The 27,483-nt window shown below is 35.8% G+C and overlaps 1 protein-coding gene across 16 annotated transcripts in view; it reads left to right on the forward strand.

Moving 5' to 3' along the window:
* IRAG1 (inositol 1,4,5-triphosphate receptor associated 1) overlaps positions 1-27,483 on the forward strand; it is a 99,288-nt gene that overhangs the window by 20,335 nt on the left and 51,470 nt on the right. For 9 of the 16 annotated variants that reach the window (XR_016466680.1, XR_016466682.1, XR_016466681.1 and 6 more), the window contains exon 1: positions 11,479-11,788. The exons of 1 other annotated variant lie outside the window; for it this stretch is intronic. The gene's annotated coding sequence lies outside the window, so the exon portion shown is untranslated. 6 more of the 16 variants (XM_090140426.1, XM_090140444.1, XM_031613894.2 and 3 more) reach the window with 6 other exon arrangements.

Raw genomic sequence — 27,483 nt, forward strand, 5'->3', positions numbered from 1 at the left:
GTTTATGAATGTCTATGTTCCTTCTCTTCAGAGTCTCACTCCCTATCTCCTCCTTGGAATAGAAAATAATTGCATCTTGCTTTACTAACCAAATCTGTTATTGGAAGCAAACTCAGCTCTAATAACAGTACAGAACTGATCTTCTCCTTAACAGTATGGATATTACTTGCAGTCACAACTGCATCACTCTTGTGATGCTTGCTTTTTTATCCTTTATCTCCCTTCTGAATTACAATGCTACTAATATGTTTACTCCATACTACAGTGTGCGTTATAAAGAACCTTGATAAAAGTTGACTTTCAGTGGGTTTTTTGGTCACTGATTTGAACAGCTGAGATAGTTTTCACTGGCCTTTTCCTGGTCTTTGAAGTGCTAAAGAAAAGTAATGTTTCAGAAACTGGAAATTTATATTCCCCTCTTGCTGACAGTTCAGCAGCAATTGAAAAATTCTTCAGGTAATGCTCATTCTTTTTTTGTATGCTCAAAGGACTACTGTGTAGATCTGGTCATGAGTGTTGTCCCCCAGGGGTCAGTTTTGGGACCGGTGCTCTTCAATGTCTTTATCAATGATACAGATGATGGCATCGAGTGCACCCTCAGCAAGTTCACGGATGACACCAAGCTGAGCAGTGCAGTTGATACCTTGGAAGGAAGGGAAGTCATCCAGAAGGACCTGGACAGGCTGGAGAAGTGGGCCCTTGAAAACCTACTGAGGTTCAATAAGGCCAAGTGCAGGGTCGGGGCAATCCCAGGTATTTATACAAACTGGGGGAAGATCTCCTGGAGAGCAGCTCTGTGGAGAAGGACTTGGGGGTCCTGGTGGACGAAAAGCTGGACATGAGCTGGCAGTGTGCGCATGCAGCCCGGAAGGCCAACTGTGTTGGGCTGCACTAAAAAAGGGGTGACAAGCAGGGAGAGGGAGGTGATTGTCCCTCTCTACTCAGCTCTTGTGAGGCCCCATCTGGAGCAGTGCGTCCAGGCCTGGGGCCCCCAGTACAGGAAGGTTGTGGAGCTCTTGGAGTGGGTCCAGAGGAGGGCCACTAAGATGATCAGAGGGCTGGAGCACCTCTCCTCTGAGGAAAGGTTGAGGGAGGGAACTGGGCTTGTTCAGCTTGGAGAAGAGAAAAAGTAAAATAGGAATCCTTCAGCTTTCATCATCTTTGTTGGACGTTGTAGTCTATTCAGATGAAATACCCAGCCATTTCAAGTAGTCCTTGTACTTACAGAGATTGAATGGCAGCAGCCTGATCTATTCTGGTATTGTAGCAAAAGCTGCACCACTTCGTGATTTCTAATAAAAATCTTCTTGCCCCCTTCTAATGGAGGGAGAGCATCGTATGCAGAATCCAGGAGCAACTTAGGAGATGCTGTGTGTGCATGCGTTATGTGTCTATTTCTTGTTTTGCTATGAGCTTGAAAATGCTTTCAGGTTTTTTTTATTTTTTTAATCTCATATCTCAAGTTTCACCACAATAGCTATCTGGTAGGAGCTGAGATGATACTGATACTGCATGTAATCGAATATGGAAAGTATTCTTGCATTATTGGCCAGGTAAACTGCAAGGTGAGAAGAAAAAGTAAATACCTGTGTGAGCAGATGTGGATAGACTGCTTAAAGCTGTTTTATCTGTGATTCCTTAAGTAAACTGGAACTATTTCTATATTTAATTGCAGGGCTTTGTATGACTTGTATATCATTCAAACTGAACTTTATTCACCCTTAAGATCTACTGTGTTACAGTAGTCTCTTACATGGGTAAAATATCAATACTAGAATCCAATCTACTTCATTTTACCCTTTAAAAACCTAATGTGATGATTAGAGCTGTGAAGGTAGCATTGAAAAAGGGACTGATGAATCAGACTGAGAAAGGAGGAGTAGAAAGCTGTTTTCCTTATCCCTTTTTTCCCAATCCCTCCCCCTTCCCTTCTTACCCATGAGATTCTCCAGTGTACATGCCTGCTAAAATGTAGCAGTGTGGAACTACTAGCAGCCTTAGATAACACAAGTGAGAACAAAAAATTCCACTTAAAAACATTTTTAATTATGTGAGGTGATAAGGTGCAAAGAAACTTAAAGCATTTCTGTAGACTATCAGTTCTGTTTTGCCAGTTTGAGGGTGCTGTCCTTCTAAGACCTGTCTTTTCATATGTGTTCTACTGTCATAACGTGTTTTTTTTTTAATGCTTGAAAACTGAATGTTACATGTAATGAGTTTGAGTGTACATACTCAGATGAAATCCTTTCCTACAGTTAAATTTATGCCTCCTAATATCAAAATGCAGGGATCACTTTTTACTTTGTGCATTAGTGTCACTTTGAGGTCTGTTTAAGAGTGGTATAAACAGTGTCCACAGTCATTCATGTCTTGTTGCAGAGTCGCTTCTCATTTCTGTTTCAGAGGAACTGACTGATGAAGTCTCCAAATATCAACAAAAGGCCTAAACAGTTCCTTTTATGCCCTCTGAAAAGGTAGTGAACTGAGAAATTCTGTGCTGTTGAACTCTCATTTCATAATTCGATTTAGTAGAGATTTGGCTTCCAAAATGGCGTTAGCTGTGCAGTTGAAGAGTTGTGGAAGCCAAGGCTTCTATTAATAGTAGAATGTTAATGTTTCAAGTAGTTTTACTGTCACAGTGAATTTAAGCCATTTAGCCTTTATACATCAAAATACTGAACTCATCAATGAAATGTAGTGAAATCCACCAAAGTGTGCACGTGTTTAACATGACACATACCAAACAGTAAAGCTCATTTCTGAAATCTCAGAAACAATACTGTGAAAGAGGCAGTTAAATGGACATCTGAAATTAAAGACCCCGTTATAGCTCAGAGACATAACAACTTACTTGACTGTGTGTAGCAGATTTTGGAACATCACTTCCCAAATGAGTAAGTCTGGCCTATCAAGTGGGATGATAAAGAGGTGGATGCTAGATGTAGTCATTTTAATTACCTGGATTTCTTCCATTGAAATGTGGTTGCCAGGATATTGTTGCCTGAGTTATATAGAAGACAAATGCAGATGCTATGTTCTTGCTGGTACAGAGAATAAGGATGACAACATTTTTGGAAAGTTTCGCCGTTTGAGCACTTCTCATGTTGTTCTGGATAAAAAATATTTTTTTATACTCATATCTTCTATATTTGAATTGTTGCATTATCTCTATCTGTGAGGAATCCATCTTAGACGAAAGAAAGAGACTTCAGCAAGGTAAGATAAAATTTGGGGATGGATATTTTCCTTTCAGTTCAATTCTGGTCTTATATTAATCAGTTTATTTAGATTATTAATTGAACATAATGCTCCATCAAATCTGACTCTTTATATGAAGACTAATGCAGGATTGCACAAGGGTTGAATGAAAGTAGGAGAATTCCTTCTGTTTCAGACTATTTGTCTTGCAAGGATTTATAAAAGCTGTAGCCCCTGTGCACTTCACACTAGCACATGGCATGGGTACCTAGGTAGCAGGAAGAAGCTACCCCACATACTAGCTGAGCAATGGCAGCACAAATGTAATTGTTACTGTAATCCACTGGCTATGCTCATTATCTTTCGCAAAGTTGACTTAGCTGTATTTGTCCTAGGACTCTTAGAACTGTACAAATCCAGAAGAGTTAAGTCAGTAATATTGAATTTGGTGGAATAAAATTATTCCTACAGGACAAACACCATCATCCTGCTGTTGATAAGAAGTCTGCTAGCTATAAAGATCTTTAGTCAATTTCTTCCCATTCTTAATTTTAAATAATTTATTAATAATTAAATAATTTATTTAAATGTAGAATGTGGGGATTTCTTTAATTGTCTCTGAATTGTTTGGAAATGGTTAAAAAAACGTCTTCAGGCTTGAAAAGTTGAACCATCTTTCTGCATTTTTTTTTAGGGTTTGCAAGTTAGGATCTGACTTCAGTGATTTTAATTTTTCTCTTTCCACTGCTGGTTAATACTGAAGATTTTTTTTTTTTAATACGTATATATATATTTTCAAATGTATAATCAGTAAAGCATTCTATAATCCTGTTTTTATTAAGTATGTATCTTGCTGTTTGTCTTTAGATCTGTGCCTGCTTAACATTCCTTTTTTTATAATGCTGTACCTTCATTCTCCTGTACATATGTGAACACCCTTTGGTCTCCACACCTTGCTCTTGTTCCTTGCAAGAGTTGAATTCTTTTAACAATTAAAAGCACAGTCCTGAAGTTCCTGTGACTTGCCTAAGAGATTACATATTAGTGTGAGTCTTTGCTCACAGTTAAGTTAAAGCTGAGGAAAATTTTATGTTATACTTTCCTCTTGGGCTATTCCACTTATTTGTTTAAAGTTACTTTTATACTTTTATAGGTATTTTTAGATAAATGCCTTTGGTCTGGGGTATTTTATGCTTGTAATGGTGTATAAAGTCTTTTACCTACTTTTCTTTTTAGACTTGGTTGTCCATGTGTGTAATTCTACAAATTGAGCTACTTAAAGATTTTAGCGACATGAATTAAAAACAAAAACAAAAAAAAAAAAACAAACAAGCAGACAAATCAAGAAAGTGTCATTATTTTGGTAAAGCAATGTTAAAAGTACTGCAATGCAGAAGCTTTCAGTTTGCAGCAGACCAAGTATCTGGCATAACTGGTTCTGATATGAAAGAGCATCATGAGCGTTCTGAGGATGCGGACAGGAATGACTCTTATTTTGGGTATTTGTATTAAGGAATAAACAAAAACAAAATATTTTTCTTGGACAATTTGCGCAGGTTCCTTTACATCACACAGTTGAAAGCTTCTTAGTGCAAGTAAAACTGTTTAAAAGTAGTGCATGCTTCAATGGAGGAACAGGGATGAAAAGTGCCAAGCATGTTATTTTCCTTGAGGAAATAACTTCTGTTGTTTTGTTTTCTTAAAATTGCTATTGCTTCACTAGACAAATATAATCTTATGTTTTTTCCCTCTCAATTGTAAGTTAAGTCAAATGAGAGAACTTATAACTACATTTGCAATAGCTTGAAGCAACAGCTTGGAGACGGGTGAATTATATTCAAATCTCAGGCTGCCTGGAGTGCTGTAATTCTATAGCTACATAATTTGGCTTTCTCAATGTCACACAACTCAGCACTTCTGCTGTGCATTTGGACACTTCACAGCTGATACCCATCCTTGTTTTATTTCTCTGCCTGCAGCTGCCTTTTATTCTCCAGCTCTTCCCACAGAGAACATATAATTGGATTACCTTGTACGGTAGCCAGACTTCAGAGGGAAGAGAAGCCAGAACTGCTTAGCAGCTCTCAGTCAGGGATGGGGTGGGAAGTCATAAACTTAGATCAACAAGCTACATTTGAGAAAGTTGCAGGCACCTAAGGCAAGTATATCACTTTTCACAAGGTAGACAGCACCTCAAACACTTTGCAAAGCCATGTGATTAACACAAGTGAAACAGTAGGAGCATTTCTGGGGAAAAGGAATACTGATAATTTTTCTAACTGAAACAATCTGTTGCAAATACAATCAAGCTGTCAGTAAAGAGAGAATAATGATGAAGCAATGTTGAACAGATTTATTCTGCCCCCTGGTAAAAGCTGTGCAAATTCTCCTTGGGAAGACATTCATCTGTCGAAGCCAGTGCTATCCTCATCACTGTGGAGTTGATTGGAGGATGTTTTTATTTTTGCTGCTTTTGCCTTCCTTAGAATATAGTGCATTGCTAAGGGGATTTGAGCTCGTGTTTGTATTAGAACACCCTTCAGAGTGGAATAAGGGGGCTTCAACTGCAAAGTTGCTGTCAGTTATCATTTTTCTGGTAAAAGCCCAGAACATCTGTGGGGTATCTGGTAGAAAGTAGAGTGGCTTTCTGCCTGTCTTGTTTCACTGCTTCTCTATCACCAAAACAGGGAGTCTGTGTCTGTGTTTCAGCTCCACTGGAGGAAGGAGATATGAAGAGTTCAAAAAGCCCTGTACTTGAGTGTTGGTACCTTCTGCTTTGACATGAATTATTGTGGCATAGTACTAACACAAACCCAGATATGCTACCCATCTTTAACTCTTTGATATAAGTGCATTCATCAACGCAGTTGAAATATTTTTTATCTCATAAATGTCATGTTTTTGTGTCAGATGTACCTGTGCTTATTTTCTTACTAAAATGGCAGCATCAGAATATGACTGGAGAGTAGTTTAACATTTAAACTCTCAATTCCAGAATTATCATTGCTTGTCAAAGTTACTAGGTTCTTGAATATCCACTATTTGTATGTCCTCTTCCTAGAGGAGGATAGCTGTAAGTAAAATTGTTGTGGTTTTGGTTTTGACTTGGTTTGGAGTGTTTTTTGTTTTTTTTTTCTGTTATGGATTAGTAGTTGGAAGGAAGATCTGAGATGTAGATTGAGATTGTATGTTATAAAACAAATGCTGTCAAACAAAATGCCAAAAATAATTTTATTGGTTCTTAAAATACAGTGCTGAAGGTTTCATTAACTTATTAAAGCATGGCATGATATAACTCAGAATATTCATTTATTAGTAAAAGTATGTCAGTGAAAGTCCAATGTATTATGACATTTTTGTGTTTATGTCTTTTACACAAGACTCCTGTTAAAGACTTGGAATTTCTTGTGAAAGATAGACAGAATTAACAAAAATGCAGAGGAAGTAGTAGGTTTTAGGTGATATGAAGTGATATGATAAATGTGCTCTCTAGATCAGAGGGAGGAAGGATGAAAAGGGGGCTGGAAAGGAGCAGACAGAAAATAAGTATTTATACTGTAGTGTAACTTCAATATTTTGATCTAGATTAGAATCCGGTATACTAGTCTTCCCCATGTATATCTTGGAGTACAGTGATGTACAATGAGTACAATGATACAATGGTGTTATGTGCACATCTACGTGGAAAGAGAAGCCTGTCATCCTGAGCAATCTTTTCTTCATCCACATGATATTTCAAATCTGCTGAACTTCTCACAAACAAGGTGAGATGGACCTTACTCACAGTAAATATTAACCTCTTCAGCTTTTCTTGATGGATAAGTTACCCAGCAGCTGTCAGTATTCTAGAATATTTCCTGTGATTGAAAAATCTCCCTATTTGAAATATATACGTATCAAAAATATGAGTGGAATCTTTTCTCATTTGGATAATCTTCCAAAAAATTTTTCAATAGGGTATAATATGGTTGCTTAAGAATATAGCAAATAAAACACATGCGTACGTGTTAAGGTTTCAATTATTTTAAGTGGGAAAAGAAGCTGAATCTCAGAAAACAATTCATGTTAAGAGTATGGAAACATAACTAACTTGACTGCAAAGACTTAAAATTCTGATAGTCTTTTATCTTTTATTTTTCCTGTAAGCTATTAAAAACATTGTAATATGGGACTTACTAGGAACCTCACTTTTAAAACGGGTGCCTTAAAGAAGGGGGAGAGAAAGGGGGGATAGGAAAGACTGAACTGTATGAAATGAAAATGTAGAGTCTTCTGTAACTGTTCTGTATTTGTCCAGAAAGACTTGGCCAATTAAACTGTTTGACACTTTGGATCATTTTTGATTATCTGGCAATGGATGGGAGTAAGCAGATTGACGTGTTGTTTTTTGGACTCTGTTTCTCATATAGAGACAAATAATTGACTATTTTAAGACTGAGAAAAATGTTAGCTTTTTAAATAAAAAGACTTGATGATTTAATTGGTAGGATTTTGCAAGCACTTGAGTATTTCTCTTCATTTCAAATATCTTCCCACATATCTGAGACTAGTTTGTGTGATTATCTGTATGACCTCAAAGAATACTTACTTTCCAGTCAGTATAAAAGTTTTCTGTAAAATGACTGGGCTGTAACATGTCTCCTTATTGTGTTCTGAAGGCTCTTGATTTCTTTTGCCACTACATATTCTTTCAAATTGAAATTGCTGATTCTTATTAAGTACTCTTACTGTAGAAAGTTGGAAATTAAAAAAAAGAAAAAAATAGTGAACAGTCCTGTCTTTGAAGATTCATCTAGAAAAGTTGCTGCATAAACATTATTAAAAGTAAAGTTTTTTTAAATAATAATCTAATACAGCTGCACAAATGACTGACACAGTAAATATTGGCTAATACAATCCTGTTGAACTAGCATACATCTTAGTTGAAGTACTCTAGGTTCTATTTGAGATTTAGTATTCAGCAGAATGAGTGAGCTCCAGATGTGGAATGCTTATTGCTTGTTTTCCTTTGTGTATTTTTTCTAATAGATTTATTTATCAGACCCATATCTTCAGATTTTCAACTTGTACAGATCAGTCTATCAGATATGATTTGCCACACAGTTTTAGTTGCATACACTCAGAGATCTGTGTAACAAATGCCATCATATTTGATGACATGATTCAATTTGCTATGCACTATGGCAGTAGTAGCATACAATCAAGGAAACACAGATCTGAAGAAAGATGTATATTTAAAAATGTAATACAAAGTGTGAGAAAATGAAAGCACCCAGGAAATCCTGGGCATAAACTTGAGACTCTAACTAGTTTTTCCTTACAGTTGAGGAGAGATGAGAATGCCTTGTGTAATTGGTTCAATAAAGAAAACTGTCAATCTCACTAGTGGTCGTGATGTTGTGACTGATAGAAATACATAATAGAGTTCCAATTTTAAGTGCAAATACCACTTCTGGAAATTTTTAGCTTGCCTCTTTGCGATCTTTATACTTCAGTAAATGATCAAAGAACAGAGATACTACTATGTCTTGCTATTTGTTTGGTTTTTTTTTACAGACATAACATGCTTCTTTGTCATGTGATTGATGATTATTTATGGGCAGATAAGGCAATAGGTAGCATTTTAATACCGTGTGCCCTGAAGTGTCAAAATAATGTGGAAACTCTTATGTAAGTATTTCATAGGCATTACTTTCTACATATATGGTAAGTAAGAATTTTCAGCTTTATAGTGAGCCCATTGAAAGCTCAAATAAAAACATAATTTCTACTGAAATCAGACTTTCAAGTTAGTTTTCTTGTCTCTTACTGCCTAACTAAAGCCAAATCTAGAAAAAAATTTTGCAAGTTTACTTATGTGATGTTGCACAAACAACAACAACAAAAACTTTCAGGTAAAAATGATTGTGCCTCAGAAACGAAGACCCTCTCTGAATTATTTCAATTTGAGTATGTTCTTGGTGCTTATGTTCACATTTTCAAAGGCAAAGTAAACAAACTTAAACCCAGGAAACCCAGCTCCTGAAGTTTGTTTTGATACGTACTCCAGTGCATCTTAAGACACAGAGATGGAGAAATTGAGGAAATAGGAAGTTAACTGTTGGGGATATATACAGCCTCCTGCCAGTATGTGTATTTTCCAGGGTGCTGCATCTACCTATTGTGACAGAATTCAGAATACTTATTGTAAAAAGACACCAATTTCATGCTTTTTCTGGGGAACATGTTCATAATATTAGCAACATAAATATTTGAATAATGTGAGAAAGGTGTGTGTGAAAGGGCAATAGTTCACTGCTGTTTATGCTACCAGCCATCTTCAGAATGTTTAACAAGGTGTTATCACTAGATCTTAGGAAATATAATGAATTTCTAAATGACAAATATTTTTATGATATGTAACTGTGCCTCCCTTGTGCAACTTTAACACCTTAGTTAAAAGTAATTGAGCTTTAGATGTCAATATTCCCTAGTTCAAAAACATTAGGTTTTTAGCTAACAATTTTCATTTACTTTATCCAGAGAGCATTCAGACACATTGAACAAATTTGTGGGTGAAAAATTTGCAAATGAAGATGTTAGGTACAAGAATATACAAGCAGTTGCAGGAGCTGAATATTGATGAAAGCTGCATTTTCATCATCAATACATCCAAGACCTTCAGTGTGTCCCCTCTGCACAACTGACTGGGCAGCAGAAGTCATGTTTGTGTGGTGCAAATAGATGGGCCAAAAAAATTATGACTCAGTCACTCTAGGTTTATCCCATAGTAAGCTGCTGGCTTCATGAAATTTCCAGGATCCTGAATATTTTTTGAGATTTCCATTACTCAGCAGATTTTGGCTAAATTTGGCCAACGGTGGTATAGGATGCCAGACAAACGATCAATAAAAGTAATCAGTTTCCTTTCCAAGCAATAAGTAACTTGTTCTTGCCCAAAGTGAGTTCAAAGCAGTTCAAAGCTATCATGTATGCGGACTTAAATATACAACTTTTGCTTCATTCAAATGAAGCATTTTACACTTGCAGCCTGGAAACTCTGAAAAAATTAAGCTGAAAAATGATAAATTACAGATTCTAGCAAGAAACTTCTGGATTTTCAAACGACTAAATGGGAGACTGTAAGCATACTCAGCAAGAACTTAAATTTGTGAGTATTAAAATAGTAATCCAAGAAGATGAGAGATGAGTTAAAATGTTTGTGGAGGGGGCAGTGAATAGTGCAAATGCCTATTTACTTTCATCACCTTGAAGGTTTAAATGAAACTGTTAGAATTTTCTCCTATGTTGGTTTTTGGGAGCAAAGAATGACCTGAATGTAGAATACTGTATTTCCTAATTCAAGCTCAAGTCTCATATGGCACAAATGAGATGCCTAGTCTTTTTATTTCCCTTTATTTCCCAATTAGAATGGTAGTAATATGTTGGGATCAGCTCATTTTCAAACATTTTTCCTGCAAGCATCCTCACGTTTCCACCCATCACTCCTATATGGAACATGTTTTCCAGGACAAACAAATCCTTTCTTTTTTTTTTTTTTTTCTGTTCTGTTTTCTACTTTGATGCTTTCATTCATTTCTATTTAATAATGGCTGATAACTTAATATCATAATTTACTCTATTCTTCTAAAGCAGCCTGGTGTGTTCCTTCTGAAACTCTCTATCTAGTCACTTCATACATATTCACATTCTGTTTTGTGACATTTCCCCCTCACAGCTCTTATGTCCCCACTTGAACTGAAGAAGTTTTTTGGAGAGGATTTGGCTTGCTTATAAGTAATGACTTAAAACTCAATAACTGGAGAAAAATATCTTAATTAGCTGAAGGGCTGGAGAAAGATCTGTATCTGTTTCTGAGCTGGGAGCTGTCAACATTCATGTCATTTTCCTGCAGATTTCCGAATATATTTTGATAAATGTTTTGTCTTTTTTTCTTCTGGTCTTCCTGCTCCATTTGTATCTAGAATCTCTCATGGGACGTAGGCAACTTCAGTGAATTTCATTAGGAATTATACTTTGCAACTGGAGAGCAGAGCCCATGACTGGACTGAAGCCAACGTTCTTTAAAAGTTCACATGCCTTGTACTGACTCCCTAATTTAGGCTCCTTCTAACCAAGGAGAGAAAACTGGGAAAAGACTAAATAGTAATAGCGGTTTGATTTTAAGATGGGGGAAAAAAAACAATTGTTACCACCACCAACAAAAAAGAACTGTGGGTTAGTATAATATTATGTAAACTGTATTTCATTTGTGCTTTCATCAGAAATGAGTAAGTAGAGCCATATATGCTGCGAATTTTAAGAATGTTAATGGGATGCCTGCATAGCATTGTACTTAAGAGTACTTATGCCAGAATAGGGAAGCCTTTTATTCTGTAATTCCTTGAGGCAAGAAAAAGGCTTTCTGAAGAGTTACTTTAATTTTAAACTCTCATTCTAATGTTAGACAGCCTGTTGGATCTCTGAGTTAAAAACTGCTTCAGCTTTACTTACTAGAGCCAGATGTAACATTGACCTTAAATGGTAAAAGCTCCCGAGAGTGAAAGAGAGGCTGGCCTGAGGGGAAAAAGGGGAATAACTGAAGTTTTAGGTAAGTAATCTCTATAACCAAGAATAAGCTCTTTTTCAGCTGTGGAATAGAACAGAACCGTATTTCCTCCTTAAAGGTACAGTACCTTGTTTTTATGATACCGAGTGGTTTGTTTGTTCTTTCTTTCTGTCTCTTCCCCTCCCAAGTTTCCCCCCTGTCAAATTCTGCCCCTTTTAGAAATCTTAATTGCTTAAAAAGTGGATGATATTCATGACATCTAGTTCTTCTTGCGTGCTTTTTGGGAATACACAAGAACGAAAAAGGAAAAGCTGTGTTAATTATACTGAGGTTTCATTAACAAAGGTATGTGATCAGTAAGTGATTCAAGGCAACTTGGTTTACAGATAAGGTTATCTGTATTGGGCTAATCATTAGAGAGTATTAGTAGCAGTGCATGTTACAGAGGAACAGATATTCAGCAGATGTTTTTTTTTTTTTTACTTTATTATTGTATTGTATGATTTTTCTTCCCACGTTCTTGTGTTTAACAGTGCCAAAATTGTTCTTTTTGATGGATTACCTACTTGTCTCTGGAACCTGTCTTTTAAAAAGACATTTCCGGAGCGATTCCTTTATACTTGGTGTTTGGTTTTAATCCCATTAGAGGTAAATTAACACTATAGAGTTGTCTAATTGCAGTGCTGTATTGGAATGATGGGGAAATCAAACAAAAAACATGCTTGCTTTAATATGAAATGCCACAATATTTACTTTATTTACTATTTCTGTATTTTAGTCTTCAGCTTTACCTGTGCTGGTTAGTAGCTACTCTGCAGTGAAGTGTTATTTTTCTCAGTTAATTGAAATACTTTTTTTTTTTTTTTTTTTTTTGTCTTACTAATATGTTTATTAGGCTTCTTTTCAATAGATAAACACCATGTAAGAATGGTGTTGGTACAAGGAAGTGCTTGTTGAACCTCCAGACAGGTTTCTGTTACTAACATATTAGCAACAACTCATTTTAGTGTGTTAGATTTTCAAATTGCGTGTAGCGTGGTTCCATTTGGTGAAAGATCCTCTGCAATCATCAGAAGAATTCCCTTTTGTGCAGTGATTAGGCTATGAAATTGGTTCATGTAGTGCAGAAATTGGAAAATTTAAAGTTTTGAAAATAGTGTCTCCTCTGCAAGTAGTAACACTTACTGCACTTATACATGGTATGACAAGTATACATTACTTTAAAGAAAGTTCAACTAGCTTCAAGAGAATGCGATAAATGTGTCTTGTTGTAACAATACAGGCAAAGTTTCAAGGCTCATAATTATTCTTTTTTTTTCCTGTACTGTTGTCAGTGCAAAATGTATTACACTAAGTTTAATCTGGCTGATCTTCATGTTTTAAATCAAGGATTAAACCCCAAATCAATATTGATACCAAAGCTGTAGCTTTGTGATCTAATGACAAATCCCATAAAAATCTAAGCTAGTTGATTAGAATTAACAGTGGAAATTAAGAAAGTCTGATATGTTAAATGCTTAATACTAGGAAGTCTTCATTCTTTAAATATTCCTGTGTTTTCAAGGCTCCAAAGACCCCTATCTGGTTTGTTAGTCTCACGTGAATTACTTAACTGGTGATGATTTAGGCACTCATTTAACTCAATTTAGATAGTATAAGGAAGGCGTATAGGTTTTTAATAAATAGTTATTTTTAACTCTGTATACAGACTTGAATAACTTATGGTCCAAGCCCTCTAAGTATGAACTAAGTGTTTATTTCTAATAGAATACTTTGTAGTATTTCAGCAACTGCTGCTTATGTGTAATTTGATACAAACAGTACGGTTTGTTCATTTATGCATAGTGAAAACTGTGTTTACATAAGCACTGTGCTAAGGGTCCTAGGATTATCCTTGTATTTAACTTTCATAAAGCCATCTGCTTTGTATCCGTCTGGATTAAGCTACAAATTGATTATGGACATAAAACCTGTATGCCTCCTTTCCTTTTATCTTTTTATATGTCAGAGTCAGTTTTAATAGTGGTATAATCCTTAACTATAGTTCTAGTCTTTACTAAAGCAGAATTAAGAATTTATCAACTGAAAGATGAAGAAATTCTTTACTTTGAGAGCACTGTAAGAGGCTGCCCAGTGGAGTCTCCTTCTCTGGAGATACTCAAAACATGCCTGGATATATTCCTATGTAACCTACTGTAGAGAACCTGTTTTAGCAGGAGATTGGTCTGGATATTCTCCAGAATTCCTTTCCAAACCCTTCAATTCTGTGATTCTGTGAAAGGAGAATGGAAAAAGCTGGTGGTAAAGATTGGAACTATTTACTTTCTGCAGCTTTTAATTCTAGTTTGGTGACAAATCACTTTTTGAAAAGCTAGGTAAGGATGATTGTAGCAACTGAGGTTTAAGGAGTTGCTACTGAGAAGGGACATCTGTGTAAGATTCTCATTTCAAGGATCATAGGTATATGTTTGTCACACATTGTGGAGTTGTCTTTCCTCATCTAGTTGCTGATCTTAGAGAATTGTAGAATTCTTGCTTATGGACACGTGTAGTGGTAGGTTAAGGAGAATGAAAACTATGGCTGTTGTGAAGAAAAAACCTCATGCCTTTAGGTATTGTAAGTCAACAGAGGCATCGAATGCTGTTAATACAATCATTTATGGGTTTGGAAAAGTAAGGCTCGTAGAATTTTTATTTTTATTTTTTTATGGTAATGCAGGTTGCTTGGACAAAGGGTGAAAAAGAGGAGGGGGAGTTAACACACAAACATGACAGGCAATGTCTGTCAACTATGTATGTATGTGACCCTGATAGTTTCTTTCCCTGACTACTCTTAAAGCATATTCTGTGGTGTCCTATCATGATACAAAGCAACGTTTTAGAAACCTGTCCTTTCCCCTGCTATGTACGCAAATATATTTGTCGTGGTAACTGTTCAAACAGAGCCACTAATACAATGGAGATTGCTGTGCTAGTTCCTGCCATTTCTGAGAAGAACAGAGCAGTTGAAAAGTTAATAAACATAATTAATATAAATCAATTTACGTAAGAATTGTACTGTGTCCCTTATCTTCTGTGCTGCTGGGTCAAGCACAGCAATTTATCTGGGTTAGGGGCTTCGCTTCAAAGAAAAAATATTAGTGTTTATTTAATTCTGCGGAATGTTTTATTATGCTGAAGCTGTATGTGGGGAATTTGGCTTTGAGCCACTGCTTTTGGAATCTTCAGCAAAGTTTCCAGTGACTTCAGTGGTACAGAGATCATGTTCCTAATGAACACCACTAAGGTAAAGCATATATTAGTAGGAGATGAGAGTCTGGAATCTAGAGGAATTTGAGTAGGAGCAGTGTGTGTATTTTCACCTGTCTTGCTCTGAACTTAGAGGGATGTACCAACAAATTGTAGGATTTGTAGAATGACATATAGCTCTGAAATTTTGGAAAAGAAAAATCCAGGATCTCATTTTCAAATGTTTTTCTGCTTCCTCTGAAACATCTCTGAAGTGGCCTTTTTAGAAAGGTCTGTGCACACATGCATGTAGTAGAATATAATTAACCAAAAATATAGATTAAAATTTGCTGTTAAATCTTGCTTAGCTGTGCTGAACTATGCCCTAGCTGCTGAACACTAAAATTAGAAATGAAGTGTCTAACCATAAGTCAAAGGAGAACTTGTGGAGAGGAAGGAAAATCTTAGCAGGGGGATTGAATCTAGATGGTCATTATGGTCCTTTTCTACCTATGCCGTTCTATGATTCTATGGTTCAATGACTTAACTGTATAAAAATATGCATGCTTTTATTTCAATAACTGAATTTCCTGTGTTTTTCTTTTGCATAGTGAATGAATGCGGCTGGCCTCTGGGCTTGTGAAAATAGCTCAATGTTATTAATGGCCTAGCTGCAGTGGAGGATGGTGTCCGCCCCAGGAGGAAGTGCTGGGTCAAGTTGATGCTCTGTATGACATCTCAGGCTGGAAAATTTTGAAAGCAGATCTAAATATTGCTGGTTTTCAATGCAAGTGTAGTTGTGCCTATCATCTTAACATCCCCAAGGGTTGCAGCAGTTGAACTTATCATTCTTCTTCTTTGATAGGTATATAATTATCAGGATTGCTCTAAAAGCTGGTTTTGTTAAATGCAGTAGTCATTGGAGCACACTGTAGAAAAACAAGTAGATGTGTCAAAATTCCCGTGTATTTTAGATATTTTAAAGCAAGGATGGGAGACTTTAAAACTGCTGTATTTACTCACTGAATGGAGTGAAAATGTCTAAAGCAGGGAGAATGAATTTATGGATATATTCTAAAGCCTCCATATGTAAGACTGTTTTCTGTACGTGCTGACCTTTGGGGGCCTGTTAGAAGTCTCTCTTGCATAAAACACAGCAGGAAAATGTCCTTTCCAAAATATATATATTGCATGCTAAAGGAGTCATCTCCCTGAAATATTAACAACTTTGTAGCCTTATAAGAAGCTCTTCAGCTCTTAACATTTCCTGTTGGATTTTTATTTTTTTATTTTTTTATTTTTTTGTCTTTGACATTTCCTGTTTAATAGATTTTAAATGTTTTTGTTGGTGAAATAGCAAACATCAACCATCCCACTCTATACAAAGCTGACATGTAACCATAACAGAAAGGTGAATAATACCTAAAAGTTCCTTAGGAGATCTGTTTCTTGCTGCCTGGTATTTCTGTCTAGGAAAGTGTTAAGAATGAGACTAAACTAAACCAAGTAGCCTTTTATACAGATCGCTTGTAAAAATGATACAGAAATGAACTTCTACCTCTAATACAAATACCACCCCACAAAAACTATACCAAAGAAAAGTAGCTGGTTTTTTTTACTATGAAAATTGTGAATTGTACTTCCTTAATTGCATGGCAGGTCAAACTCAGTTCTCACAAATCACTGTTGCTGCATTTGAAATGTACAGAGCTTTGCCTTTGTACATATACTAGTGGTGTGTCTTAGTAGAATTTGATCCCTCCCAAGAAAATGCCTCCACTTAAGAGAGTTTTGCTTTTTCTATTGCTTAACAGGTAAAGATCAGATTTATGTAACATTATTCCCTTCAGAGTAGGGTTCTGTAAGTTTCTTGCATGTCTTCTTATAAAAAAGCACAAATCAACATAAAATTTTTTAATCTAACCTTATTTTCAGATGATACAGTGACACGACTTTTCAGAATACTATTACACTCACAACATGCCTTAAACTTATCTGTTGAATTCAAAGGTTAAAATAATGCTTGATGTTGAAGGTTTTTTCCTCCTCTTGAAGGTGGATACTGTGTAATCATCTTGTGTACTTATCTTCCAAGCATCTGCTTAGAAAATAAAACAACGTGCCACTTTGACATTCAAGAAAGTGCTATAAAAAGTCTGTTGCTATGTTTAAAAGCCTACATTCAGTTGCTATAGCAATAAAATTCTCAAAAATGATGTACGAATTGCCACAGTTCATTACCATCCCTTTGTGGGACGGGGAGATTATTGGACCGAGAATATGACAAAGCTTCCCGGTGTATAAGAGGAGAGAGTTTCCATAAAGTTCCAGGTGGGATGTGCTGCCACCTGTTAGCAAAATGTGGCCTAAATATAAAAACCAAAGTGTCTGTGCCAAAAGGATTCCTACCTGATTCAGTTTCTTCTTTGTGACTTCTGTGACAGAGCTCAGTATTTTGAGCAGCTCCCCATTTCTCTGCAAGACAAGTTGCTGTAAGTGTTTTATTTTTCTCTCTAAATTCTTCCAATCCCTTGATAATGAGTGCAAAAATCAGCATACGCAGTGCAGCAGACTGTATAGGCTTTGTCTTCGTAACATTACAGTTGTCAATCTGAAATGCCTTTGATCCTGAAGCAGCTCTGGAAACTGTTATCAAAAAGAAAATAAGTGAAATAATAGCTAATGGAATTCTTAGCATCTCTCTGGAGCTTAAAGCCTTGAACATTCAAGGCTTCTTTGAAGAGGTCAGGAAGTTCAGTTTCCTATAGAAACATAGACATTGGCATCTCTCAGTGTGCAATTACATTCTTACTTCACATACTTTCTACTCATTGCTCTTCTACTGAGCAACATGCTGTATGGGGGGGAAAAAGACTTGGAGGGAAAAAAATGGGGCATGTTTGAAAGCAATGCAACAGTTCTGTTCTCTTTATTCCTAGTTGTTTAAAGAATCTTCAAGGTTCATTTGAGGTTAACTCAAACTATGCAGCATTTTTTTCTGCACTTTAGTTTGTGTTGCCAGTAATGCACAACAGTCACAATCATTTCAAGAGTTTTCCTTAGCACATGCTTTGAAGTTGAGAGCTCTGATTTTGAGCAATGCCTATTTCTATTTCTGTGCTTCATTTACAATAATGTAAATTTTACAGTTTTTGTATTAATATATGAAGAACCTATTTTAGTAGGGGCTGTGCAGGGGGAGAAGAGGAGGAGCAAATGTGTGAAACTTTAGCTTTTATATTTTTCAAAACTGGTAAGCACCTAACATACAGAAAGCTGATTTTCAACAGAGCTGTGGCCTATGCCTATAGCATCTTCACTCTAGCTGTGATAACAGATTCCTAGGCAACCTGTTCTAGCTGTGGATGTCCCTATTCATGGCAGGGAAGTTGGACTAAAAGGCCTTCAGCGGCCTTTTCCAACTCCAAGGCTTCTATGATTCTATGAACATCAGTTTGTTATATACTTCAAAGCCATTCTGTATGGTGACAGAGTGTTTAAGATGATTTACCTCTAAATTTGCATCTGCTTTGAAAACACAAACCTCACCATGCCTGCCATGCCCTGGGTCAGCTGTATTTGAAACTGCTCACCAGCTTCAAAAATTACTGCAGGAAGAGGCAGAGTACAACAGAAAATGTGGCTACATAAGCTTCTTTCCAAGGAATAAAGAACTGAAGTGAAAAGCCTGATGGCTATGGGCTAGAGACACGTTTCTCATTATGTGTTGACCACTAGCCTTTTATAAGTGTTAGCTATGCGTTTATTCTTTCCAAAATCTATTTTAAGTTTTGTTTTCTTTGGAATAAATTTTGTGCTTGCTGTTATTCTGGTTGTCAGCCTTTTTCCCCCTTCTTCCCTGCCCTCTCTTCATTCCCTCCCAGTAGCCTTTGAACTCATCTAAATTGTTGAGTTTGGCCAGAGAGGATCTCAAAAGTATTAAGTTCCTACAGATTTAGTGCAAATAGCTGTTGTGGTAGGAGAGATCCAGAATAGTGCTGTTGAGGGGAAAGGGCTCCCCTGTGAGCTGAAATCATCACTGATTCCATTTGATTTGCTAGCTGGCAATGTAGCATATATGAAGCTCAAAAGTAGGCACAGCAAGTGCTGTCTCTTGCTCTTCCAGACTGGCAGGAGACCAGGGAAACAAGCAGAATTATTTTTGGTGAGTGAGAGAAGATAAAAAATCACTGAAATAGCAAAACCTGTTTTTTGGCTGTTTGAGTTCAGCTACTTAAAAAGCTTGTTTCCAAATTTGGAGAGGCACAGGTTACAAACTGTCCATTTGTGCACTGATATCTGAACTATTTTGGAAAACTGTAATAAATATAAATGAAGTACAGGTCATGAAAGGCTGTGCTGATGACTCTCCTATGATTTTCACACCCACTTCTAATAGTTGGTGGCAGTTCATATTTCAGTCTTCTTCCTAAAGCAGTGCACAACACAGTTAGGTTGTAGAACAGACACCTATTCTGCGTATTTTTCCATCAAGGCTGCAGGGCCTATAGGGAAAAGAGCTTAGGTTTCTGCAGTCATTGGGAACAGCCTATAGGCTACTTGCTCTGTTCTTCAGTCAGGCTCATGGGAATGTTGTTAGTGGAAAGGTTCTTCCCATGGCAAATAAATGTCAGTTGTCTGGGTAGAGGCAGCCGTTTTAATTAGACTTTCCTTATGCAACAGATATTTTGAAGCTCAGCCAGGAAGAATAAAGTATTATCCAGAGAGAGCAGCCCTCATCTGCTTTCTGGCCATTTGGAAAAGGCAGCTGTGGGTCAAGAATCTGTTCCCTGAAAATTTCCATGCATCTGAAGTAATTTCTCCACTGATGACGACCCTTTACTTTGTTCATATTTAAGGTCAGCATGCAAGCTCCGAGGCTGAAGAAACTCCTGGAATTCTATATCATAGATACTGCTCCCTTGCATCTGCTCCCTTATATGCCCTTCTAAATTCCCTGTCATAGGTTTACGACACGCTCAAACTACTGATCTCTTTCCCTGAAGACTACTCAGTGTGTAAATAGTATTTCTGTCAGTTAGATAATGTGTATGTCATTCTTTTTTTCCTCCTGCTTTCACGGGTTTTAAATAAAATCACGTAAACCAGCAGCAGTAAACAGATGCTCACAAAACAAAAGGGAGATAGTGATCCTGTTTAAAAAACAAACAAAAAACCAAAAAGCTCAAAAGATGAAAACAGCAAAAAGTCCTTCCATTCTGGCTTCATTCAGCTTACTGTCTATGGCCCATTATGTTGAAGTAAACTTAAATAAAAAATGACCAAGTAAGATCTTATTCCTTCTAAAGTGAAGAGTTTACATACTTTATTTCTATTAGTGACTGATAAGTTATTCTGTGATTAATTGAAATAAATTAACCTGTGGTAACATCCTGTTTTCTTTCTTTGCTTTATCATCTGTTTGGGAAGAGTAGTTTGTTTTGCTTAGAAAGAAGCAAGCAAAACCTTTCATCTAGATAATACCTAAACTTGTTTCTGTTTTAAACAGGAAGTTCTGTCTTACAGCTTTCCAATCGTTGTCTTGTTGATTTTTTAGTGTCCTTCTTCAGCTGTGCTACAGGGCACTCTGTTGATCATGACTATTCCTGAACTTAAAATCTACTTATAAGTAATATCTATTTTTCCAGTCACATTATTTATTGAAACAGTTGCTGTAATTTTTCATTTGGGGTTGCATTCAGTGAAGTCAATTGGACTCTGGTGTATGTAAGAGATGCATGACAGCTACTTGTTATTCTGATACTTTTTAAAAGTGTTCCACAGCAATTTTTTGGTTAAATAATATGTTGTGCATTCGGAGTTTTTAAAGTGAGTGCTGCTCCATAAAACAATTTTAAATAAGTTATTAATTAAAGAGGAAAACAGTATTGGTTACAGATTACCACGCATGGAACACCAAGAAAACATGTAACAGCAGTTCTGGTCTTTGTTCACTCTTTCACAGAGGCAGATGTTAGCTTAGTGTCTGTGAAAATATTCATAATTTTCTGTTCAAATCAGAAACTTAAGTTATGAACTAGAAAACAAAAAACATTGCTGGATTTGCCTAATGAGCAATAAAAACTACGTTTTAGTTTGTAACCATGAAACATAATTCCCCCTGAATTCAGCGCTCCTTACAGATGAATGTTCAGGGATGAAAGTTACTTTGTAAAATTCAGTATGGGACCATGCATTCATGCTAACTAAAAGTACACTAACATTTGATTATCTTAAACAGATTTACTTCAGAAGTGCAGAAGACTGGGCAGGTACTATTAATTAACATAATTAATTTAACATCTTAATGATTAGAATCTGTACTGAAGCTGCATAATGCATTAGCCATGTTTGATAAATTGTACTGGTGACTAAGTAAGATATGATGGCCAATTTCACTTAGCTGCTTTGTGGAGTCATCATTTCTCCTTTGCAGTGGTGAATCAATTCTTAATCATTTCCAAATAAACTTTTACTACCATAGTTATGTTGCTAGTATTTTGAATGCTTTGAGATTGCCAAAACATTTGCAAATATAGTGAAGGATATACAAGAACATATACAATGAATAATCAGATCTCTTGAACAGTTTATAGCTGAATTATTGCATCCTAAGCCTTCTTAAACACACAGTTCTAATATTTTCTGTTGCATTTCTGCTATGAAATAATTATTTAAATTGATGAGGTTTCTAATACAAAGATTGCGTAATATCCCACACCAGTGTAAAGCACCCTTAGTATGTCTTCAATATATAAACCTCCCTAAGAAATATTCACATATCAGCTTTGCAGCTTCATGGAAGTCAATGGAACAAATCAATTCTACATGCCTTTATTTAGCTAGATAAGGTATGTAGCTTACTGATGCCTGATTTTGGCTTGGTATTGTTACAAATGAAAACCAAGTATGAACCTGATAAATGAGGTAACTGAAATGCCATTGCTCTATCTTGCTGCAAAAATGAAGAAAATGTAACTTTTAATACTAAAAGCACTAACATGTTTGTGGCTCTGCAGTATATTGTTCAATTAAGGTACTAGTTGCAACTAAAATTGTGTGTTTACATAAAATTTGCTTTTTCCTTCAACTTAGTTCACAAGCATGCTTACATGCATTTAGAATTTAAGTGCTTTTTTTATTTACATGTGTCATAAAAATAAAACATGGTAGCATTCCCCAAGGCTGGCAAATGAATTGTTACGGAAAGTGTTGTAGTTCCCCTGTTTGTTTATTCTCTAGATCCTGTTGTTGTTTCCTCTGGAAATCATTCTTGAGTTAACTGACTAATGAGAAGTTTGGAGAAAAAAATGATAGTATTTCCTTAGCTAAAACACAAAAATGGCATGTTTAGTTTTTAACTTTATCCTCTTCTTAAAAAAATGAAAAATAGTTTTCTCTGCAAGAGGGTTAAAAAAAGAAAACACTTGGAAAGAATGCTTAGAAAATGAATTTACTGGTTTGCCATTAAGCACCATGGAAATTAAAATAAACATTGTTCTAACTAAGAAACATTGACAATAAAAATTTTCTGTTGGAAAAAAAATTTTATGTGGCTTAGAAACACATTCAGCACAATTTGACACAATATTATTTTCACAGATCAAAGAGTGTAATTAGTATTCATTTAATTTTAGATTAATTTTTTTTTCATAGATGAAAATGTTATATCATGTTGAGCTGGCTTGTCAAGCATTGCTTGACTAGTAGTCAATTACATATGAAGTAGAACAAATAAAGCAAAGATAGGCAGAGTTTAAGGAAGCCTATTATCCTGAATTGCTTATTTAAAATCTAGTCATTTTAGTTGTTCCATCTTTCTCATTTCTTTCAACATGTGAGCCAAAACTGTTGGGAAGATGGCTTCCTAATGATTTGAGCCTGGGATGTGGATAAGAGAAGACTAGTAAAGAGAACTAAGATTTTAGAAGTTAATAACCTCTTCTTTTTTCTTGAAGAAATTGCCATCATAATGACATAATGAACAAGTTATATTTTGTTCCTAATTTGTACTAGATAGTTGAGGGTATTGTTTAAATACGGTTCTCGGATTCAATGATTTTAAACAAAAGAATGTACATGAAATATAATGTTTGAATCACAGAAACATTGAACTTGAAATACATATGTGATAAAGATGATTAAAAGCATTTCACAACAATTAATGCTTGTGCCAAAGACAAGAGTTAGAATTAAATACTTTAAATAGGAAAAGGCACGCCTCTATATGTGACCATGGAAACAATTGTGCATGGCAGATTAAATTTACTTATATTTTCCTATTATAAACTTTTCTATTACTTTAATCAATTATTACAAAATTAAAACAAGTTGTTCTTTAATTAAGAAAAAAAAGGAATTCCTCTTGACTGCCAGAAAAAAGAAACATGTCAAAATTCTATAATGGATGCAAATAATTTTAAATTAATCAGTGATGTGGCCATTTTCTTTCCTTAGACATTCATTTGCAATTTCTATTTTGAGAATTAATGTGCAAAAAAGGTCAACAAGCCTGATCCTAGATCATTTATTAGTATTATGTTAGGCTTGCTGCTCTTTTGTGGGACAGATTCTCACTACCTAGAAATTCATAGTTTGCTTGCCATAGAGATATAAGTCAATCTGTGTTTAACCCACCTCAAATGAAGTCAATGAATTGGAAGAGTGTATTCCTGCCCAAACCAATTCTTCAGGACATTTTAAATGACATTTGTTAGTTACTATTTTTTCTTTCTTCTTCCAAGATGAACTGCAGAACTTCAGTCACCAAGATTTCAAAATTTTGTTTGGTTACTTTCTCTAATCAAAGCTTGGTTACTTGGTTCCATGAGCTGTTTCAGTTGCAGCTTCCAGTATGCATTTTGATATGCATCTGGAGAAGGATGCAGGATAGCAATGACAATACTGGATGACAGAATGAAGTTTATGGGAAAAGTCTAGCTAACTATACAAATTTCTAGGAAAATGTGATATTTCCTTTAAAATTATTTGGCTAAAGAGGAGACAGAATTGCAGCTTCTTAATAGTTTGTAACCAAAAGATGTCATTTTTCATATTTTTTTTCCAAAATGTTCATATTGGCCAAGTCCTGAGTAGCTCTTGGGATGTCAGTGGGTAAGGATTTTGATTTTTTTCATGTTTTAGAAATGAATTACTCTAAGTCCCATAATGTATGAATCTTGTGCTGTTGCTAAGGGATAATTCACAAAGACTGGTGCTTGCTGTAACTATCTTTTCGGTGAAGGTGAACATGAAATAAGCATAGCAGGTATTTAAAGAAGAGAACAGTTCCCTGCTTATTTTCATGTTTCTTTGGTTGTCTGCACTCCCAAGATTTGATGTGATTACTTAGTCTGTCTTGGTGATTACTTAGTCTGTCTTGCAGACTTTACTATAGGAGGGCAAGGTGTGAGCCCTAAGTTTAAGGCCATGTTATTTATCTTAGTGTTGCAGTAAAACAGCACAAAGAAAACCTTGAAGGGATAAGCAAAATGTGCAGTCTGTCTCTTCAAAGCATTTCTGCTATGAGAGGAAGCTTTGTGCTTTAAAGTGGTGGGGAAAAAAGTAGGCTGCTTACCAAGTTTGATAGTCAGAAACTAAATACAGTTTGGCTGCTCTGATCTTGGGCGTAGATTCTTAGTTGTCTGTGTACAATTAGTCTATGATGTGGAATACAGAAATAGTGCATGAAAAGCTGTAGCATGCATTATCTCTTCATTGGAAAAGCAATCAAATTGTTGAATTTCTCTTATAGAATTGGCTTACAAAAAATACTACTTACTGTAAGAGTTGTAAAATCATGTGACAGTTACTCTTTTTTTCCGAAGTTTGAATATTCTGGGAAGGAAAGACCTCCATCATATCTCAGACCAACCATATATTTAAATTTATTTTAATTTTATACTTCACTTTCTACTGAGACCTAATTTATACTGGCAAGCAAATAGTTAAAGGGAAGAGCTACGTCTAGCCTTTGTCTCAAAAATGTTGATTTATTCATTTGTGCTTGTATGGATTCTTTGAGAGAAAAACAATGGGAGCTGTAAGAAAATCTTAAAATATTCCCCTATCTTGTACAGATGATTTGAGATTATTTTTGTGTTTTTTTCTTACTCAGCCAGATGTGAGGCACTGGGAGCAGAAGTGTAAGCAGCACTGTGCAAGTGAATGTATCTGATAGGTAAGGTAGTGTCAAAGTGAAGAATAGACAAACAAACCCTGGCAAATAAGGAAGAAAGAGAACTGTGTATATACTTTGTGTAAAGCGTGTGAGGGGTGTGCAAACTTCCTTACTAGTCTGTTTCTTGATCCTCAGGGAAGAGAAGGATGAGAAGAGTCTACTGATTCTCACTTATATACTCTATTAAATAGAGTTTCCTTTATCTGAGTGTAAAAGTAAGAACACAGTTTACTGTGTGTACACATGTATGTATATTTAAGACCCTGCTTAATTTGAAAAGTGCTGGAATTGTCTTTTCCCCTGAAAAGCTCAGTATTTCTGATATGGTTAACCTTGTTTTTACTAATAAAACTGAGAATACATTCAGTGACCTGCCACCCAGATAGCTTCCTAAAAACATTTGAAGTTTTTTTTGTATTTAAGAACATAAAGTATGACAAAGCAGGGAGACACCAGGCATTCTTCTGAGATATGTTTATTTCTTCAAGGTTACTTTGGAATCCAGCAAAATACTATCCTATGGCAACAGGATTTTAGTCTTGGCAGTACTTTTAGCGTGTACATGTAATGCAAGAGAGACTTTTTTTCTTCTTTCTGCATTAGTATCCATCCATTCCTTCACCAATGCTAAGAACTCATAATGGACATAAAGACAATTGCCTTCTGTTGTTCACTTTGTTCACTCTCTCAATATTGTTTTCATTTAAAAATTTAACCCACTTCTACCAGCAAACTTTAGAACCGTATGTCAAGGTCACAGAAATTATTTGCCTAATCCAACACAGGAACTAAATATTTTTTTAACTATCCACAAGTTAGAGCTTCCTGGGCCAGAGGCTATAAAACTAACTCTTGTGATTTCTTTTAAATTTCACTCCTGTTTCTACCCAGAAATGTTTCCTTTTCAAGCTGAAGAGCTCTGACCATTCTTGATTCTATGTACCCTTTGAATTTTTGTTGCATTATTTTTGAGATGTGACTAGAACTGCTAAAGATTTGGGCATAGAATGCTTATACTCAATTTTGTTCTCAATTCTTTCCTACTAATTCTTAACATTTTTTGCATTTTTGGCTGCTGCTGAATGCTATTCTCAGTGAAGTATCCAAAATGACTCAGATCTTTTTCTTGACTGGTAAAACATAATGTTGAGTTCTGATTTAGCTAAGTATATTTAAGGCTATTTTTCCAATATGCATTAATTTACACTTTTAAGCAGTCTTTTTTATCTGCCATTTTATCATTTAGTTGCTCATATCTCATAACTCTGGCTGGCTTTAGGTCTGATTATATCATCTTACCTTCCTTCACCTGTTTTTCTACATGCCCTCTTTACCAGATCCTTCATGACTTTTCAGCCCCTTCATGTTAAAAATCCTTTGTGTAAAGAGTGTGAGGGGTGTGTAAACTTTCTTATCAGTCTGTTTCTTGATCCTCTGGGAAGAGAAGGATGGTTCTTGCCTCTATTTTCTATTAAATAGTACTGCGGTCAGATAGAATTTTCTTTGTAAGACAGTAAAAGTCATGACAATACTGAACGTGACAGTCCCTGTGGGAGTGTAATCTTTGCAGCAGAAAGACAGACTCATAGCTTCTACCCTTTATTGCCTTCCTTAACCTGTAGGAGAACTTTCCCTCTTGTCCTGGTATTGAATTTTAGCATATCTGATAAAGCACTAGGAAAGAAGATTCTGTTAGATTTAGCTCAATGTCAAAATGTGAGCATTGCTGCTCCCCAGCATGATCACCTTGAGCCTCTGCCAGAACTTATCACACTTCTAAAAGCTACAATGGAATGGGAGATGTCATACAATCCCAGTCACTAAGAGCTTGAACTAAACTGCTGTTTCATCCCAGCAAACTGGGATGGCTGAGAGGTAAGCATATGCCTTATCCATGTGTTGTTTCTGTAGAGAGCACAGTGTGGATGAGAAACAGAGAACAACTGGAGGGAGATGTTATATTTCAGTGGCAAATCTTGGCAAAGGTTATGCCCTGTTTCTCTTTTAAAGACTCTTCCATAAATAATTCTGCTTCTTTTATCTATTCCTCACCTCCCCCGTTTTTCATTTTATGTTCTGAAGCCAAAGTCTTAAAAATGTTAGCCCAAAATTCTGTAGCTCTTCCTGCAGAAGTAATTCTCTGATTTAAGTTCACCTCTTCAGAAACGACTTTTTGTGCCCAACACTGATAAAAATGTAATAAATGTGTGGGGTTTATTTAGATGTTGATGAGATTATGTGTAAAGTTGTTTTTGGATCAGCTCCTGGATGTAATCAGTGAAGGAATGGTGTTGACTGAATAATTTTATCAGAGAAAGATTTTGACAAA

Source organism: Phasianus colchicus, chromosome 5 (genome assembly GCF_987193195.1).
Source record: "Phasianus colchicus chromosome 5, bPhaCol1.hap1.1, whole genome shotgun sequence".
NCBI classification, from domain to species: domain Eukaryota; kingdom Metazoa; phylum Chordata; class Aves; order Galliformes; family Phasianidae; genus Phasianus; species Phasianus colchicus.